This window comes from Triturus cristatus, chromosome 5_1, assembly GCF_964204655.1.
Source record: "Triturus cristatus chromosome 5_1, aTriCri1.1, whole genome shotgun sequence".
Classification (NCBI taxonomy): Eukaryota; Metazoa; Chordata; class Amphibia; order Caudata; family Salamandridae; genus Triturus; species Triturus cristatus.
Window position 1 is genome coordinate 167291296 of NC_140587.1, and position 18647 is coordinate 167309942.

Here is an 18647-nt window from a genome sequence, read left to right on the forward strand (position 1 = left end):
ACGAACACAGGATAGGCCTAGGGAATCGCTGGGGCTACACTAAACTACGAGGGATTAAGAAGTAGGAGGCCCACGGGATTCAGGTGCAGAGTGGAAACACTCACGCGTAATGTGCAAGAGTCGAGAGAAATAGTGATAGTTAGAAATTAAGAGTTTTAGGACACTTCTGAAGTAGCTAGGAGTTCGAGACTTGGAAACTAGACCCTTGGATAGTCAATACCCTTGTGAGCACCGGAGTACTCAAGTTACCTAGCCCACGGGCTGCGGGTGCATAGGTGTGAACTTGCGTCGGGTTTCGCCGTTGACTCCTATTGATGCCTGAAGAAAAGTTGCTGACAGGCAGTCAGTGAAGAGTGTCCAGTGGATTCCGGGGATGGAATCAAGTAGAAGGAGTCCTGCAAGAAAAGGGGACAGAGTCTGAGTCACTAGCCCGGGACCAGGAAGGAACCAGGAAGGAGCCAGGTGATGTCGTGAAGATGCAGTTGAAGAGGTGAAGCTTGTCTCAGCAGCCACGGGTACCAGGAGGCATCGAGGACGTCCAGAACCAGGAGGCGAGCTGTCCCACGAAGGCTCTTGCTGTCGGCGGCGTCGATGTCGAGTTAGGACCCAACAAGCCTTGGCAAGCGGAACCAACGCAGGATGGAGGACTTGTTTCTGGTGCAGACCAGGAAGGTCTGGGGTGCTTCCCTTTCACAGAGGAGCGAGTGCCAGTCTGAAGGAGCCGGACCAGCAAATCAAAGTTTCAGGTTCGTCGTCGCAGAAGTCACTAGCCAACATGCCAGAAACCGGACAACGCGTCGAACAGGTCAGGTGCTGAAGGGCCCCACGCAGAACACGTGAAGTGTGGGGAGCTGGTCTTCTTTGCAGATGGTGCGCGGGATTGGGGCTTCTCAATTCCCCAAGCACAGCTTCGAGGTAGCCTCAGAAGTCGCGCTAGTCAGTTACTAGCCACTTTTCCCAAGTCGCCGGTCCCACGTCCCTCGTCGCCTCCACGGGTCTCAGCTATGCTGTAGATGTGGGTCTGGTTCAGAGGTGTCTGGAAGTCACGGCGCTGGTCAGTCTCTGCAGTCGTCCCTCGTAGGATCAGTCGCAAAGCAGCAGCGGTCACTGGATGGTGCCTGGTTGCCCAGGGTGGTCACTCCTTGGCCACAAGGGAGATTCTTCAGTCTTCTTCCTGAGGTCGAATGTTGAAGGTCCAGAGTTTCTGTTCAAGTTGCAGATTTTCAGGGTAATCTAATTTCACAGGGCTCAGCTACCTCCTATTATACTAGGCTAGTGGGCTGGGCTAACTGCTAGGTCCCTCCTATGGGTGGGACCAGGAAGGGGAGTGGCCACACCCCCTTTTCTTTGTCCAGTTTCGCGCCAGAGCTGGGGCTGAAGTGCCCCAGGGCCGGTTTGAACTGGACTATGCATGAAGCACCTTGTGTGCCCCAGGCATGTCTCATTCCATTCAGCCCTCCCTGCCCCAATACACTAAAGTCCGTCTGGAGAGGTGCTAGCACCTCCCCAAGCAGGAGACCTATTGTCAAGGCCTCCCTGGCTGGGATGACGATTTTGGTATCAGCGAACCGCAAATGACGAGTGCGGTATGCATGAGTGTTTTCGTCATGTTACACCGATGGATTCACTATGTATTTAAAGATTTCGTTCTGAACCATGGGTTCCATTTTGTGCATAGCAGCCATTTTGTGGTTGCCCTCACTTAGGCTGATGACTTTAGCTGACTTTTGAATGACCTGAGTGAACTGACCCTGTTGCCTCGTTGAGCCAGTTCCTTGTTAGGCAGCTGATCAGATAGAGATCAAAGAACAGGAGATTGTAAAGTTTGGTATGCACATACACACCCCTTATCCTACCTCTCATCTGTTTCTGTTCCTGCTTTTATGTTCTATTTACGATGGGGAGGTGACCATTTTTATTATGGGTTTGTCCAGCTTGTCCGGTTTTTTACCTTTGTCAACTGTAACCTTTATGAAACCCTGTAATTATAATGTTTCGCCCATATCCTGCTAAAACCCCAAAGGCCACTCACCTGTTGCCTCTCTAGCTTTTTCATTTGTTTAGGAATGTGACTGGTACAACTCCCTTGCATGCCTAGGGCATAATAAATGGTATAAAAGGTCTGAGCTAAGACCATTCTGGAGACTGCCTCATTCAGTTGCTAAGGCTTTTGTGTGACGTAGTCTCACTCATTTGAGTTTTAATAAAGATGTCTTTTCATATTTCAGCTTCTTTGCCAAGTTCTTTGTTATATTACCCTGAGAATGAAAATTTTGCAATTACCACAGATGGCGCAGCCAACGCGGGGCTCATCAGAGAAGTGACTTTCTGTGGGAGTGATCCTGTCAGGAGACTGAAATCTACTGAGGAGGACAGAACAGGATTCTACCAAGAAGGTACTCTGTGAGCAGGGATTCTGGAGATTCTTTGATTATGCAGCCCAGTATATTTCTGGTCTTCCTGATTTTGATCCTCCACATGATGTCACTCCTGACTGAGAACCTTTTTGGCGTGAGTATTATAAAAGACCGTTAGGTCATGTAGAACTTGACAGTTAGAATTTGGATAACCTTTTGATAAGTAAAAAGTAAGAGTTAAGTATAAGTGGGCCGCTCCCAGTCCTTTGGTTCTCTGGGTCTTTGATTTGGTTATCGCAATTACCAAAGCCGAGGGGTTGGTTTCTTGGTTTTTGATTTGGTCATTGCAATTACCATAGCCAAGGGTCTCGTATATTTGCGAGTGTATTGGTAGAGATAACCCCTTGAAGTTTGAAGCTAGATTAGTGAGCTATAAGGGGGAACAACCTTTACAACGCAACTTTTACAACGCACTACCATTACAACGAAACTGTTACAACGCAAATGCATTGACAACGCAGGACATTACAACGCAAGTCTTTACATCGACTTGCACTAGATGGCGTGCTAACATTAAAAATAGTGTAGTTTACTATCCAAACACCTTCCCTACTGTTACGTGGACTGGAGTTAGAATAGTAAATTACACTTTTTTAATGTTAGCACGCCATCTAGTGCAAGTCGATGTAAAGACTTGCGTTGTAAAGACCTGCGTTGTCAATGCATTTGCGTTGTAAAAATTTCGTTGTACCAGCATGCGTTGTAAAAGCATGCGTTGTAATATCATACATCCGCTATAAGATGCCTGATCTTAGCAAATTTGGAAATGTAGCTTTGGAACTTTGGAATATGTGTTGCCCAACTTTTGGTTTGTATAGGTTTGGATATGCGAATTGCAATTTGTGTAGGCAGGTAATGAGGAGATATTTCTCCATTTGGTTTAGTTGAACGGTGCACGTACGAAAAGTACCTTAAGCACCATTTTGATTATAATACTTGCGTTTTCCGCAGTATTTTTGGCATACCGGTTTGTAAGCTCACATGGGAAAATGTGTTGCTTTTTTGGAAGGTTCCATAGTGTGATGTGAAGTAAATTAGCCGCCCCCCCCCACCCCCCTAGCGGGAAATATCTAAATAGTTTAGATTTAAAAACATATTTCTTCCTTGGTGATTTTGTATCCCCAGGGAATTAAGATATGACAATACAAAACAAGGATCTGTGAGGCTGTTTTTTTGCAGCTTTTTTAGAAAGCTATTAAAAAAAAAAAAAAAAAAAAAATGTAAATATGACTTACAACTAGTAACAAATGGTTTGGTTTAAGCACAGTCTGTGGGCTGTCCCTTGTTTCTGTCCTAAGTGTTGGCTTATGGGTTAAAATGTGTGTTTAAATGTCTATTTGGTTTGTGGGTTTTTTCCCATTTGTGTAACTTCTGTAAGTAAATTGCGACGGCGCTATTTATGAAAAATGGCTAAAGCGCGCTGTAGTTTGTGTCCTAAGTGTTTGACCCCTTTCTGTTTATGTCTGAAATGAGCTCAATGTGTGTTTGTGGGTCTTCTTGATGTTTTCAGTCTGTTAAGTAAAATGTTGGTTAATTAATATTAAGTAGAAACTTAGGAAAAAATCCAGCAATGAACCATGTGATGTGCTAAAATAGCTATATGTTGCTCTTTAATTTATAGAATGAGCAATTGTGCACATATACAAAACTGCCGTTAAATGCTTAAAGGATAAAATTAGAAACACATTCAATAGATATAAATAAGTCCCCAAAAACGAAATTATCTATTTTTGCAAAAGTAAATAAATTTACAGCATTTTCCTTAGATGCATTGTATTAGATGTTCACAGCCAAACTTTTCAGCTGCAGTATATTTGATAGGAATGTTCATTCAGCCAGCACTTTCCCAGTTAAACACGGGTGGAATTTTGCATATAACCGTCCTTTTAAATGAAAGTGGCGCAAAAATGTGACGCGTTTCAAGTTGGGTTTATGCCATTAGGCTTGTGAGTTAATGTGTCCAAAATGATAGGCAATGGATGCAGCTTGCTTTTTATATGTGGAATTATCACAAAAACGAATAATTGTTTTTTTTAAAACAAAATTATTTTTGTTTTTAAAGAAAATTATTAATCATGGAAAAATTATTTAAAAAAAAAAAAAAAGTGCTTTTTAAAATCGTTTTTTGATATTTATAAAGCCTAATACTCATACTATGACCTCCTAGCATTAAAATTTGATTTAAGTTGTGTTGCATCACTAAAATGACAAGCATTCGTGTGTACAATTTTCCCTTGGCGCAGGCGCAAACAAGCTCATTTTTATAAAGTATAAGTTATTATTTCCAATGCCTGACTCATGGGTTATGTAATAGACATTCTGGTAATGCATATTATGCAAGAAAATTGTAGGATATTCGTTTTTTAATGCCTAAAATATCAAAGTCGAATTTGGGTAAAAGCACTGTTTTAACTGCATTTTCTTTCATTCAGAGTACTTTTTAAAGAGTATCAGGCTTCAGTAAATGCATACATTTAGGTTTGATATATATTTACAGGTTGTGCCTTCTTATGATTCAATGAGTCAATGTGCCAGTACAAAGGCTTGTTTTAATATCAGGTTTGAAGGTTCTAACTTCAGCTTGGCCTACTGAGAGGATCATTCATTTGAGGTTGATGAAATGTGTACCATTGCATAGGATTGCAACAAGCATTTATTCTAAAAACTGGTATGTGTGTTATTAAGTTTTGTGAATTATTCACAGTAAATGTAGTTTAATAATCTGGGAATAGCGCCTAAAAGGAGAAATTATTTTTCAAAATAGAGTGAATTATTGCAAGTTAGGAGGAATTAGGAAGGCCTTCTGGCTTTGACAAATTCAGAGTGGCAGAAGCTGGGGGCTAGGAGAGCTGCAGAGGCTGGCTCAAGTCGCGCTGCTGAGATGCTATCTTTAGTTTTCCTGTAAACAATGGAGGAGGCTGTCATGTTGACACTTGTGACCTTTTAAATTAGGGCCTTGTCTCTGTGAAATGCAGAATGACCTTACGGGCCTCTAAAAAGTGGGGTTTCTGGTTATTCCATAAGAACATCAATAAAACTAAAGAACTTAATTCCAAAGGGAAAATATAGAAAAAGGGTTTCTTTGAAAGTCCAAACATCATGTTAAATGCTTTGCAGAACTGATACATTTGTGTCTCCGCTCTAAAAAAATAAAATGATGCCTGCTAGTTGCTTTTATTTGACAGAAAACGAAGTGTTGCATTAAGTCTTAGACAGAAAATAAGATGCAGCCCTTTTCTAAAATTTTGAAGGCTACATGCCTAAGTGAGAACGATTTGCCAATTAAGAATTATTTTTCACAGTGGAAATTGTAGGTGCCAAATTAATATGGAGTGTCAGTGTAACAATTTTTACTTTTAGAAAGGTAAAACTACGGTGGCTTGATGTTGCAAGGTGACTGACAAGAGGGTAACAGTTAAGTAATGGAAATTTATTTTTGTGTATTTGGTCCTATCATGAATTGTTCTTGCTGGTCCTGTATGTTAGAAGAGAAACAGTAAAGTTATATTTGACAGCAGATTTCCATTGCCTGGTGATCTACTGTCAAAAGGAGGGTAAGGATTTTAAACCTGACGAATTAAACAGGCCCAAATATTGGGTTTTGGGCTGCAGGTTTACAGTGCATAAAGTACACGACATGGTGTTGTGTGTCACCGCTTATTCACATATGCTATTGTTTTGTCTACGCTTTTTGTGCTTGATATACAGCAAGTATATCTGATGGCTTGACGTTTTGTGCGTTTATTATTATTTTTTTTTATGCATGTTTTTTTGTTTTTTGTTGCTGCTTTTGATACTATTACAAGTTTACCTGTGTTGTGAAGGGATATACATGACGATGTGTATCGCTACGCAACAGTTGGTTGAACTTGTTCTGGTTACTAAATTCCACAGATAATGATATTTCATGCTGTGAATATAGGAGACAACACTTCACCAGTGCATGTCTATTTGGCTATAATGGTATTGAAGGAAAATAAAAAGAGATATACAGGATCAAAATGTGTCACTTGCTCCCTCTTCCCTTAAAGGAACAGGCAGCCCTAAAATTATGTATCCTGATTGGACGTAAGGATAAAATTATAGATCTGTGACTCTTGTACATGGTGACCTAATTTCTATATTACATTACTCAGTTTTGTTCTGCTTCCTAACTAGTGTATGGCTTTCTACCATAAAGGAAACCAGGTTTCATTTTTCCCTGAAGAAGTAACTGGAACATTACCTAGGATTATTGTATATGGTGTAGTCGCCAGCGGTAGAGTTAAAATTTGTGTAACTTTGGCCTTTTGTGTATCACCCGTACTCTTGGTGTTGTGTCACATGCCTGACTATCACCCAAGTAAATTCTTGTTCTTCCTATAGATTTTTTTTCTTTTGTTGCTTCTCCCCTGACCGATGTCGCATCATGCTTAGTTATTGGGGATTTTAGTTGTGTCCTAGTTCCAATTCCCTCTTCCGTATTCCTTTCACCAGTCAGCCCATTTATTATTGTAGGTGTATTGTTCAGGTACACACTTCCAGACTGCAGTGATGCACCAGGGACCCCCATATTATGTATAATTCCCTTTTGTATGACCAGACTGGTTTTCAAGAATTTTCCTTAGGCCTGCTTCAATGTTTTCCAGCCTGACCGTCAGGGTAAGCGATAGACTGGTTAACTGACTCAAAATTATAGTAAGACAAGTTTTCCATCTCAATAGGAGATATCTTACGTTTACCTTTTTGAACATGACGAATTTCCAATGTCTATTTTTAATGTGGTTTTTTACCCTTTTGTTCCTGCTGCTTTAATTTTTGGTGGGATCAGATGTGTTCTAATCATGCAAATACAAGGACTCTCTAGTTCTTGTCTTTTGCATAAGGAATTTAGAAACACCTATATGTAATTATTGAGAAAAAAAAATGTGTTTGCCCCATTAGACAATGCCACCATATGTGAAGACATCCATTTAGATAGAATTCTCGTGTAGTTATCTACCCTTAGATGATGTAGGCTCTCACACGGAAACCCAATTGAAAAGCTTAGAGGCACTGTTTTGCCTACTGCCTTTATATTTGTATTGCTTTTTGAGAATGACAGTGTATTCTAGACCAAAACTGTCCCATGGCGTATGGCCACTCCTTTGAAGATTGCAGGCCACCTGTTTGCAGTCCCCTTGTTATACAATGAACTGTTTAAAGCATCGCACTTGCTTCATCAGAAGGCGTTCAACATCAGAAAAGAAGGAGGAGCTGGTTTTGCCACAGAACCAGAATTTCAGTGCAAAAGAGCGCCTGTCATGTGCTGGTAACCTCTGACAGTGTGCAGTCCCTTGAGCCCCTTGGCCTGAGTTTTTGGCCACGCACCCCCCCCTTTTCCTTTGCTCCAATGGAAGTGCAGTGCACCGGCGGATCCAAGATTGACAAAAGGCACTACATTCTGGTGCCCATGAAAGAGCAGCCTGAGCGTCCTCTGACACTGAATGATGAGTGTTGGAGCCTGAGAATGGTCCCGGGTCTGCACGAGATGACCTGTGCCCTTGATCAATGGACAGCACACTACCTGTAGTGCCTGCCGCAAAGGAGAGATACTGGTGCACTGCCTTGAGACATTGAGACTTTTGAATGAGCTATGAGTGTTTGCCAGGAGGGCACTCCAACGGATCATGAAAGGCTTGAATGAAGAGGCCCATGCGAAAGAAGACAACAAAAGAAGATTTGATGGACAATAGAAGCCTGCCAGAGAGGCTTTTTGAATGGACTCTGGGCATAGTTGGTTTCACAAGAGGTTTCCGTGTGATTGTATAGACTAGGTGTTAGGAGACTGATTGTTTTGCTGCCATTTTTTTAAAGTACTATTCTGTTTAGTAAAAGCAGAATAAAGTCCATTTTCTGTGGAAGAGTACCCCCTTTTCACCTCAGAGCATTGATGAGGGTCACCACTGTTTCACCTGAACATACAAAAATTACTGAAATGCATAGGAGCCCTAAAAATGTTACTAGATAATTTTAGGATTTGCTTTTTGCTTAGGGTTGTGAAAAATTATTATTTCATTTGTAATAGTGGTCACTACTTTCTCCCGTTGTCTATATGTTCTTAATAACGTGTTTTCTAGTGTCTTTTTAAACAGGACGTTGTCATTTATGGGTGGGATTGTTTTTCTCTACTCAATTGACTTCTGCACCCACTTCCCAACCTATGTCTTTTCCTACTACTGCTTCTTTGCACTCTTTTTCACCCTTTTCCTGAACATGAGCAGGTTAGAAGATCAGAATTCGTAAGCAATTCTTTTGTACAGCTTCTGCATCAACACCAGTTAGTAGTGAACATCACTAATTGTTGGGTGTGTGATCTTATGCCACCTACTATAGATAGAGGTATTCCTTATTTTGTCCTGCCATATGTGGCCTTTGTGCTACTTCATGTTCGAGGAGACATGTCCAGAGAGAGTTACCAAGTACTAGGATTTTGCTCCAGCAACATCTTGATGATCTGGTGAAATTAGACCTGGATTCAGATTGACGTGAATTTAGGTTATTGCCTATGTAAGGGCAAAAGGAGGGTCTGTGGTACTGTGAATCCTGAACCCGTTCAATAAAGGTTGTCGTATCATGACGATTTTGGTATCAGCGAACCGCAAATGACGAGTGCGGTATGCATGAGTGTTTTCGTCATGTTACACCGATGGATTCACTATGTATTTGAAGATTTCGTTCTGAACCATGGGTTCCATTTTGTGCATAGCAGCCATTTTGTGGTTGCCCTCACATAGGCTGATGACTTTAGCTGACTTTTGAATGACCTGAGTGAACTGACCCTGTTGCCTGAAGCTGACCTCGTTGAGCCAGTTCCTTGTTAGGCAGCTGGTCAGATAGAGATCAAAGAACAGGAGATTGTAAAGTTTGGTATGCACATACACACCCCTTATCCTACCTCTCATCTGTTTCTGTTCCTGCTTTTATGGTCTATTTACGATGGGGAGGTGACCATTTTTATTATGGGTTTGTCCAGCTTGTCTAAAGAAGAATGTTGGTTTTGTCCGGTTTTTTACTTTTGTCAACTGTAACCTTTATGAAACCCTGTAATTATAATGTTTCGCCCATATCCTGCTAAAACCCCAAAGGCTACTCACCTGTTGCCTCTCTAGCCTTTTCATTTGTTTAGGAATGCGACTGGTACAACTCCCTTGCATGCCTAGGGCATAATAAATGGTATAAAAGGTCTGAGCTAAGACCATTCTGGAGACTGCCTCATTCAGTTGCTAAGGCTTCTGTGTGACGTAGTCTCACTCATTTGAGTTTTAATAAAGATGTATTTTCATATTTCAGCTTCTTTGCCAAGTTCTTTGTGATATTACCCTGAGAATGAAAATTTTGCAATTACCACAGGGCTCCCAGCTGCAGGAGGTCAGACTCGTGTCTGTGGCAGCAGCATCCATTTTGTGATGCTGAGGCTTTGGTTAGATTTAAACAGCAAAGTAGGATTTTAACATGTCTCTCCCTCTAGAAGGGAGGAATAATATCCTCATCTCGAGAAATGGGATGGGGGTATTATTCCAAAATGTTAGACACCTTACATGACATGTTTTGATAAAGCCAAACCATACTTACCATAACCATTTAAGATTATAAGGCACTTTAAGAGTATATGGTAGGCGATATCATAGAACAGCTATAAGGACATGTTCCGAAAGCTGCAGACAGGCTCAGCTCATGCTAGAGCACCATCTCACATGTTACCAAGCACTCTGCCTCCAGGATTGTTAAGGCCTGCCATAGGAGTGGCTGATAGGTACACATGTGTCTATTTTAAGTGCAGATATAGGTATACTATATCTAAGCAAGGGGTGATTACACGACCTTGCCCCAGCTGAGTGATCAGCCAGTTGTGTCTGATTGTAAGGCCAGGCCAGGGGTGGCATAATACATGCTGCAGCCCCTGGTAGGCCTAGGGTACACCTATGCCCTGGGTACCTATGGTACACTGTACAGGGGCTGATAAGGTGACCCTTACCAATTGGGTTATGAACCTAAAGTACATAGTATGAATTTAGAGAGAGAACAGCTGGGCTGTGGGTCTGAAAAGCAGGCCCACAGCCACATCTAAGTCGAAAACCAGTGAAGCAAAAAGTGGGGGTGGACATAGAAAGCAGACCCTACTCTCCTACACAACCTCCCCCCCAAACTTAGGGACATTAAACTAACCTTGACCAGTTGAGTCTTCATGTTCTAAGTGGAAATATCTGGAGAGTCCATCTGCATTGGCATGGTCAGTCCCAGGTCTATGTTCCACTGTGAAGTCCATCCCCTGTAGGGAAATGGACCACCTAAGAAGTTTGGGAGTTTCACCCTTCATCTGATTTAGCCACAAGAGGGGCTTATGGTCTGTCTGAATCTTGAAGTGAGTGCCAAACAGGTATGGCCTCAGCTTCTTCAGGGCCCAAACCACAGCAAAGGCCTCCCTCTCAATAGCTGACCAACAATTCTCTCTAGGGGTCAGCCTTCTACTAATAAAAGCAATGGGCTGGTCTTGACCATCTATATTCAGTTCTGAAAGAACAGCTCCCACACCCAACTCAGAAGCATCTGTCTGGACAATGAACTCTTTGGAGTAGTCTGGACTTTTCAGAATAGGTGCAGTGCACATGGCCTGCTTCAGGTCATCAAATGCCTTCTGACAGCTTACTGTCCACTGAACTTTCTTTGGCATCTTCTTAGAGTTCAATTCATTAAGTGGTGTCACAATGGACCCATAGTTCTTAACAAACTTTCTGTAGTACCCAGTCAGGCCCAAGAAAGCTCTCACCTGTGTCTGGGTAATTGGAGGAGTCCAGTTCTTTATGGTCTGGATCTTCCTCTCCAGTGGTTGAACCTGACCCCCACCTACTAGGTGGCCCAGGTACACAACTTTACTCTGCCCTATCTGGCACTTAGTGGCCTTGATAGTGAGGCCTGCCTTTTGCAGGGCCTCTAAAACATTCCTCAGGTGGACCAGGTGATCCCCCCAGGTGGAGCTAAAGACAGCAATATCATCAAGATAAGCTGCACAGTAGTCATCCAGGCCTGTAAGGACTTGATTCACCAACCTTTGGAAAGTTGCAGGTGCATTCTTCAAACCAAAGGGCATTACCACAAATTGATAATGTCCTCCTGGGGTTGAGAATGCAGTTTTGGCCTTTGCACTCTCAGCTAGTCTGATTTGCCAGTAGCCTGCTGTCAGGTCAAATGTGCTCAAAAACTTGGCAGCTGCCAATCTGTCAATGAGCTCATCTGCCCTAGGTATTGGGTGGGCATATGTCCTAGTGACAGCATTGAGACCTCTATAGTCTACGCAAAACCTCATCTCTCTCTTACCATCTTGGGTGTGAGGTTTTGGCACAAGAACTACAGGACTAGCCCAAGGGCTCTCTGAAGGTTCAATGACTCCCAGCTCCAACATTTTTTGTACCTCAACTTTTATTCAGTCCCTGACATGGTCAGGTTGCCTGTAGATTTTACTCTTCACAGGCAGACTGTCACCAGTGTCCAGCTCATGGGTGCACCAGTTTGTCTGACTTGGGGTCAGGGAGAACATATGTCTGTAGGTCTGTAGAACTTGTCTGCAGTCCTGTTGCTGATGGTCAGTGAGGCTGTCTGAAAAGACCACACCATCAACTGAACCATCATCAGGGTTCTGAGTCAGCAGGTCTGGGAGAGGGTCACTCTCTTCCTCCTACCCCTCATCTGTAGCCATGAGTAAGCCCATGTCTGTCCTGTCAACATATGCCTTTAATCTGTTGACATGAAGCACCCTGTGGGGGCTTCTGGGAGTCCCAAGGTCCACCAAGTAGGTGACTTCTCCCTTTTGTTCAACAATAGTGTGGGGTCCAGACTACTTGTCTTGGAGTGCTGCTGGGGCCACTGGCTCCAACACCCACACTTTCTGTCCTGGCTGGTACACAGTCAGCACAGCCTTTTGGTCATGCCAAGCTTTTTGGAGTTCTTGGCTTGCCTCAAGGTTTTTAGAAGCCTTCTTCATGTACTCTGCCATCCTTGAGCGGAGGCCAAGCACATAATCCACTATATCCAGCTTAGGTTGTCTGAGAGGTCTCTCCCATCCTTCCCTTACTAGACACAGGGGTCCCCTTACAGGATGCCCAAACAAAAGCCCAAAAGGGCTGTAGCCAACCCCCTTTTGTGGGACCTCTCTGTAAGCAAACAGAAGGCAGGGTAAAAGGATGTCCCATCTTCGCCTAAGCTTGTCTGGTAAACCTTTTATCGTCCCTTTTAGTGTCTTGTAGAATCTCTCCACAAGCCCATTGCACTGTCGGTGATAGGGGGTAGTGAATTTGTAGTTTACACCACACTCCTTCCACATTGCAGTCAAATAACCTGACATGAAGTTGGCACCTCTGTCAGAGACAACCTCCTTTGGAAAGCCCACTCTGGAGAACACTCCAAGTTGGGCCCTTGCCACAACAGGAGCTGTTGTGGTCCTCAGGGGTATAGCTTCTGGATACCTGGTGGCATGGTCCACTATCACCAGTATGAATCTGTGCCCAGATGCTGTTTGGGGGTCCATTGGTCCTACAATGTCTATCCCCACTCTCCCAAAGGGAACCCCCACCACAGGTAGTGGTATTAGGGGGGCCTTTGTGGTGCCACCTGATTTGCCACTGGCTTGGCAGGTGACACAGGAGCGACAAAACTCCTTGGTATCTTCTGACATGTGAGGCCAGTGAAAGTGAGGGACAAGTCTGTCCCAGGTCTTGTTCTGGCCCAAGTGTCCTGCAAGGGGAATATCATGGGCCAAGGTAAGAAGGAAGCCTCTGAAACTCAAGGGTATGACCAACCTCCTGGAAGCACCAGACTTGGGGTCTCTAGCCTCTGAGTACAGGAGCCCTTCATCCCAATACACTTTATGGGTACCTTGAGCATTCCCTGCAGCCTCAGCAGCAGCCTGCTGTCTGAGGGGTTCAAGGGAGGGGCAGTCTAACTGGGCCTGCCTCAGATCTGCCCTTGAAGGTCCCCCTGTCCCAAGAAACTCAACCTGATCAGGTTCCAGTTCTTCTAGGACAGTTCCTTCAGGGCTCTCAGAATCATCCTCCTGTGAGAGCTGATCCTCCACCTGAGGCAGGGGGAAAGGCACAGACTTACCCCTACTGCTCTTTCTCTTGGGTTGTGACTGGTCCATTGTCCCAGGATCCAGCACTTGTTCAGTGTTGCACTTTTTGGCCTATGACCTAGTCACAGCAAGGACATGTGCATCTATTCCCAGCATTTCTGCATGGGTCCTATACTCCACTTCAGACCAAACTGAAGTTTCAAGGTCATTTCCCAACAGACACTCTACAGGAAGGTCTGAACTTACCACAACTTTCTTGAGGCCAGTTACCCCTCCCCAGGAGAAGTTAACAATTGCCACACTATGGGAGGTAGTGGCATTGCTAGCGTTGGTCACTAGGTAATTCTCACCTAGCATGATCTGTCCAGGGTCCACAAAGGCAGGTGTCACCATTGTGACACTAGCCCCGGTGTCCCTGTAGGCCTGAGCCATTCTATGGTTGATTAAAGGAGTCTGTCTGTACTTGCCCAGGTTACTGGGACCCACAGTAGAGGACAAAGCTATGTCCCCATCACAGATCAGAACAGCCTGAGTTGGTATCCTGAAAAGGCCAGGATCCACCTCAGTTCCCAGGGTTAACCCTATTACACCCTTTTGCTGGGAACCACCACTTACAGCTGGACTAGGGGGTACAGTTGCCTTAGGGGCAATGGTGGTTGGGGGCTTGTCCTTTTTGGTGCACTCACTAAACCAATGGGAATTGGACTTACAATAGTTGCACCAAGGTTTCTTTTGGCCATCTTTCTTTTTATCCTTTTCGGGACCACCCTCCCCCTGAGCCTTTTGGGGGCCTGGTGAAGACTTCTGGTCTTTTGTTTTCTGCTCATTACCCTTCTGGTCTGCCTTTTTCTGATCACCCCCCTGGTTCTGGGATTTCTGCTTAACCCTTGTCCTAACCCATCTATCTGCCTTCTTTCCCAATTCTTGGGGAGAAGTCAGTTCAGAGTCAATCAAGTGTTGATGCAGTAGCTGGTTTTGACAGTTGTTAAGTATTTGTTCTCTCATGATCAAATTATACAACCCTGTATAGTCCTTAACCCCACTGCCCAATAGCCAGTCTTCCCAAGCCTTAGTGGCACAATCTACAAAGTCAGTCCAGTCCTGAGTCTGTGTCTTCTGGGTATCCCTGAACAACAACCTGTATTGTTCAGTGGTTAGGCCAAACCCATCAATCAGAGCACTCTTCAGGACAGTGTAATTATTAGCATCCTCATCACTAACTGTGAGGAGCTTGTCTCTACCTTTCTCAGAGAAGAAGAGCCACAAGATAGTTGCCCACTGACTCTGGGGTACCTGCTGTACTCTGCAGGCCCTCTCCAGAGCAGTTATCCATTTGTGGATGTCATCCCCACACTTGTAGGGAGGGACAATCTTGCTCAGGTTTCTATTATCATAGGCCCTGTCTCTATCCTTAGGGATAATGCTGCCACCAGTGGGTTCTAACCCACTTAACTTTTGCTTTCTGGCCAGAGCAAGTTTCTCCTTGGCAAGGGCAAGTTCTTCCCTTTCAATCCTCAGATTAACTTCCCTCATTCTGGCCTTATGCTCTCTTCTCTGGGGAGAAGTCATTCCCCTATGAGAAGAGGCACTGGAGCTATTAGAGATATGGGAGTGGATAGATTCCCTTGAAGGGGTTCTTTCTCTCCTCTCTCTTTGGTTAAGTCCACCTGGGGGTCTGAATGGGGGGGACCCCATTCTGACTCCCATGTAGGCTTAAGTTAGCCTGGCTAAGTCTCTTAACTAATACCTGGCTATCTACCTCATCTTCTGAAGTCCCTGACTCATCTGTGTGGTGAGGGGAGTCTCCTGTAGAGGGTAGGCCCTCACTGTTGCCTAAGGTACTATCCTGGGAGGCTTTCTGAGCATCATACTCTTCTAGGATCTCCACTAGATAAATAAGGGTAGGGTTGGAACCCTGTTTTAACTTTCTGGAGGTACAGAATTGTCACATCTCCTGAAAAGTTAGGGTATCATATCTAGAGGGTATCCTTCTAGGATTTACCTCTCCTGAGAGAGAATCATCTTGATCTCCTCTCAGAGACATGATCTAGTGAGGATGTGGTGTGTGCACCTACCTACACTAGTTGTATCTACTAAAACCTCTCTAGTAGTTGTAGTCAGGGTGTGTTAGGCCCTTCAACCTACAACTGCTAAGTTCAGTAGAACTTAAGTATTTATAAGCTATGTTATATGTACCTGACAAATATCTCTGTGATCTTTCAATTTGATATCTCAAGATTACAATGGTATTTACAACAGCAAGCTCAGATCCCAACCGCTGCTCACCAATGTGAGAAGTTGGCCTGCTATATGATGTCACTAATTCTAGTGTACACCTTGTATCAGTCCAAACAACCCTTATGGTGATTGGTTGTAAAGTCAACCTTATAGACCAGCTATCCTAGTGGTAGCATGGACAAGAGCAGTCTTAGTCTAAACTCTGTATGGCATGTGAAGCCAGCTGTTATGCCATTTGTAATCCCTTGAATATCAAATGAAAGGACACCACAACAGATATATAAAAAATAGAATGTATTTATTCTAAGTCAAAACACCCTCAGCACTCTTTATGAGATTAGAGGTAAGTACAACACAGTCTTATTTAAGCATACATAAGTCACACAGGTAAGTAATACAATTAGGCCCTAGGGGCCACACAAACCATATACTAAGTAAGTGGTATAAGAACCACTGTCACGAACACAGGATAGGCCTAGGCCTAGGGAATCGCTGGGGCTAGACTAACCTACCAGGGATTAGGAAGTAGGAGGCCCACGGGATTCAGGTGCAGAGTGGAAACACTCACGCATAATGCGTAAGAGTCAATAGAAATAGTGATAGTTAGAAATTAAGAGTTTTAGGACACTTCTGAAGTAGCTAGGAATTCGAGACTTGGAAACTAGACCCTTGGATAGTCAATACCCTTGTGAGCACCGGAGTACTCAAGTTACCTAGCCGACGGGCTGCGGGTGCATAGGTGTGAACTTGCGTCGGGTTTCGTCGTTGACTCCTATGGATGCCTGAAGAAAAGTTGCTGACAGGCAGTCAGTGAAGAGGGTCCAGTGGATTCCGGGGATGGAATCAAGTAGAAGGAGTCCTGCAAGAAAAGGGGACAGAGTCTGAGTCACTAGCCCGGGACCAGGAAGGAACCAGGAAGGAGCCAGGCGATGTCGTGAAGATGCAGGTGAGGAGGAGAAGCTTGTCTCAGCAGCCACGGGTACCAGGAGGCATCGAGGACGTCCAGAACCAGGAGGCGAGTTGTCCCACGAAGGCTCTTGCTGTCGGCGGCGTCGATGTCGAGTTAGGACCCAACAAGCCTTGGCAAGCGGAATCCACGCAGGATGGAGGACTTGCTTCCCTTCCGAACGGCCCTCGCCCATCTCTTAGGACCGACTGACCCATGTTCAACTGCTGTTGACATGGAACCCTTCTCCACTTCGGCCTTCAAAGTTCTCGTTTGAATATTTGCTAGTACCACCAAGATCTGCCCCTGCGGCGGCACCACCCTAGCCCTCGCCACGGGCTTCTGTGCGCACCACAGCGGCCCTCCTACTCGTCGCGGCTTAACCCCCATGGCTCTCAGCGCTGGCGACGGCCGGGTATGGGCCTGACGCTCCAGCGCCATCCATTTTCAGGGCTCGGTGATTCGGCAGGTGAGTTGTTACACACTCCTTAGCCGATTCCGACTTCCATGGCCACCGTCCTGCTGTCTATATCAACCAACACCTTTTCTGTGGTCTGATGAGCGTCGGCATTGGGCACCTTAACCCGGCGTTCGGTTCATCCCGCAGCGCCAGTTCTGCTTACCAAAAGTGGCCTACTAGGCACTCGCAATCCATGCCCGGGTCTACGCCAGCGAGCCGGGCTTCTTACCCCTTTAAAGTTTGAGAATAGGTTGAGATTGTTTCGGCCCCAAGACCTCTGATCATTCACTTTTTGAGATAAAACTGGGGGCTCCGAGCGCCAGCTATCCTGAGGGAAACTTCAGAGGGAACCAGCTACTAGGTGGTTCGATTACTCTTTTGCCCCTTTACCCAGGTCGGACGACCGATTTGCACATCAGGACCGCTACGGACTCCTCCAGAGTTTCCTCTGGCTTCGCCCGGCCCAAGCATAGTTCACCATCTTTCGGGTCCTATCAAGCACTCTCATGCTCCACCTCCCCGACGGAGCGTGTGAGATGAGCCCGTGGTACGCCCACCGCTAGAAGCGCGGCGGGAATCCCACCTCAGCCGGTGTGCGCCGGCCCTCACCTTCATTGCACCACAGGGTTTCGATTGGCCCTCTGACTCGCGCACGTGTTGGACTCCTTGGTCCGTGTTTCAAGACGGGTCGGGTGGGTAATCGACATCGCCGCAGACCCCTGGCGCCCGGCTTGGGCCTCCCCGCCCGGCGGCGCATCAGGGTCGGGGCACACTGAGAACAGTCCGCCCCAGTCGACAGTCGCGCCTGGAGCAGGGGGCTCCGTCCCTTCAACCGCCCCGGCATGTCCCGAGGGGTGCCCGGGGATGGGTGCCCTGGGGAGGGTGCGGAGGTGGTCGAATCTCCCTCTGCTGCCAGGGGGGCTGTAACACCCTCTGCCGGAGCGCAGCACCACCTGCCACCCCTAAGCCTTCCCAGCCGACCCGGAGCCGGAGGAAATGCGCCCTGCGGGGGTCAGGTAGGGCCCAGGCGCTGGTCCCGCAGAGGGGATCTGGAACTCCTGGGCCACCGACCTTCCCGCCCTGTTGAATCCTCCGGGCGGACTGCACGGACCCCACCTGTTTACCTCTCGATGGTTTCACGCCCTCTTGAACTCTCTCTTCAAAGTTCTTTTCAACTTTCCCTTATGGTACTTGTTGGCTATCGGTCTCGCGCCTGTATTTAGCCTTAGATGGAGTTTACCACCTGCTTTGGGCTGCATTCCCAAGCAACCTGACCCGATCCTGGCGCGCCGGGGGCTGCTACCGGCCTAACATCGTCCACGGGGTGAGCCTCGATCAGAAGGACCTGGGCCCCCTGAGCGACGCCGGGGAGTCAGTCTTCTGTACGCCACATTTCCCGCACAGGCGGGGATTCGGTGCTGGGCTCTTCCCTCTTCACTCGCCGTTACTGGGGGAATCCGGGTTAGTTTATTTTCCTCCGCTTAGTAATATGCTTAAATT

General features: G+C 45.7%; 1 pseudogene; it reads right to left on the minus strand.

Moving 5' to 3' along the window:
* Positions 1 to 16979: 16979 nt before the first annotated feature.
* Positions 16980 to 17818, minus strand: LOC146830543 (28S ribosomal RNA; annotated as a pseudogene; the record flags this gene model as incomplete).
* Between the last annotated feature and the right edge of the window lie 829 nt (positions 17819 to 18647).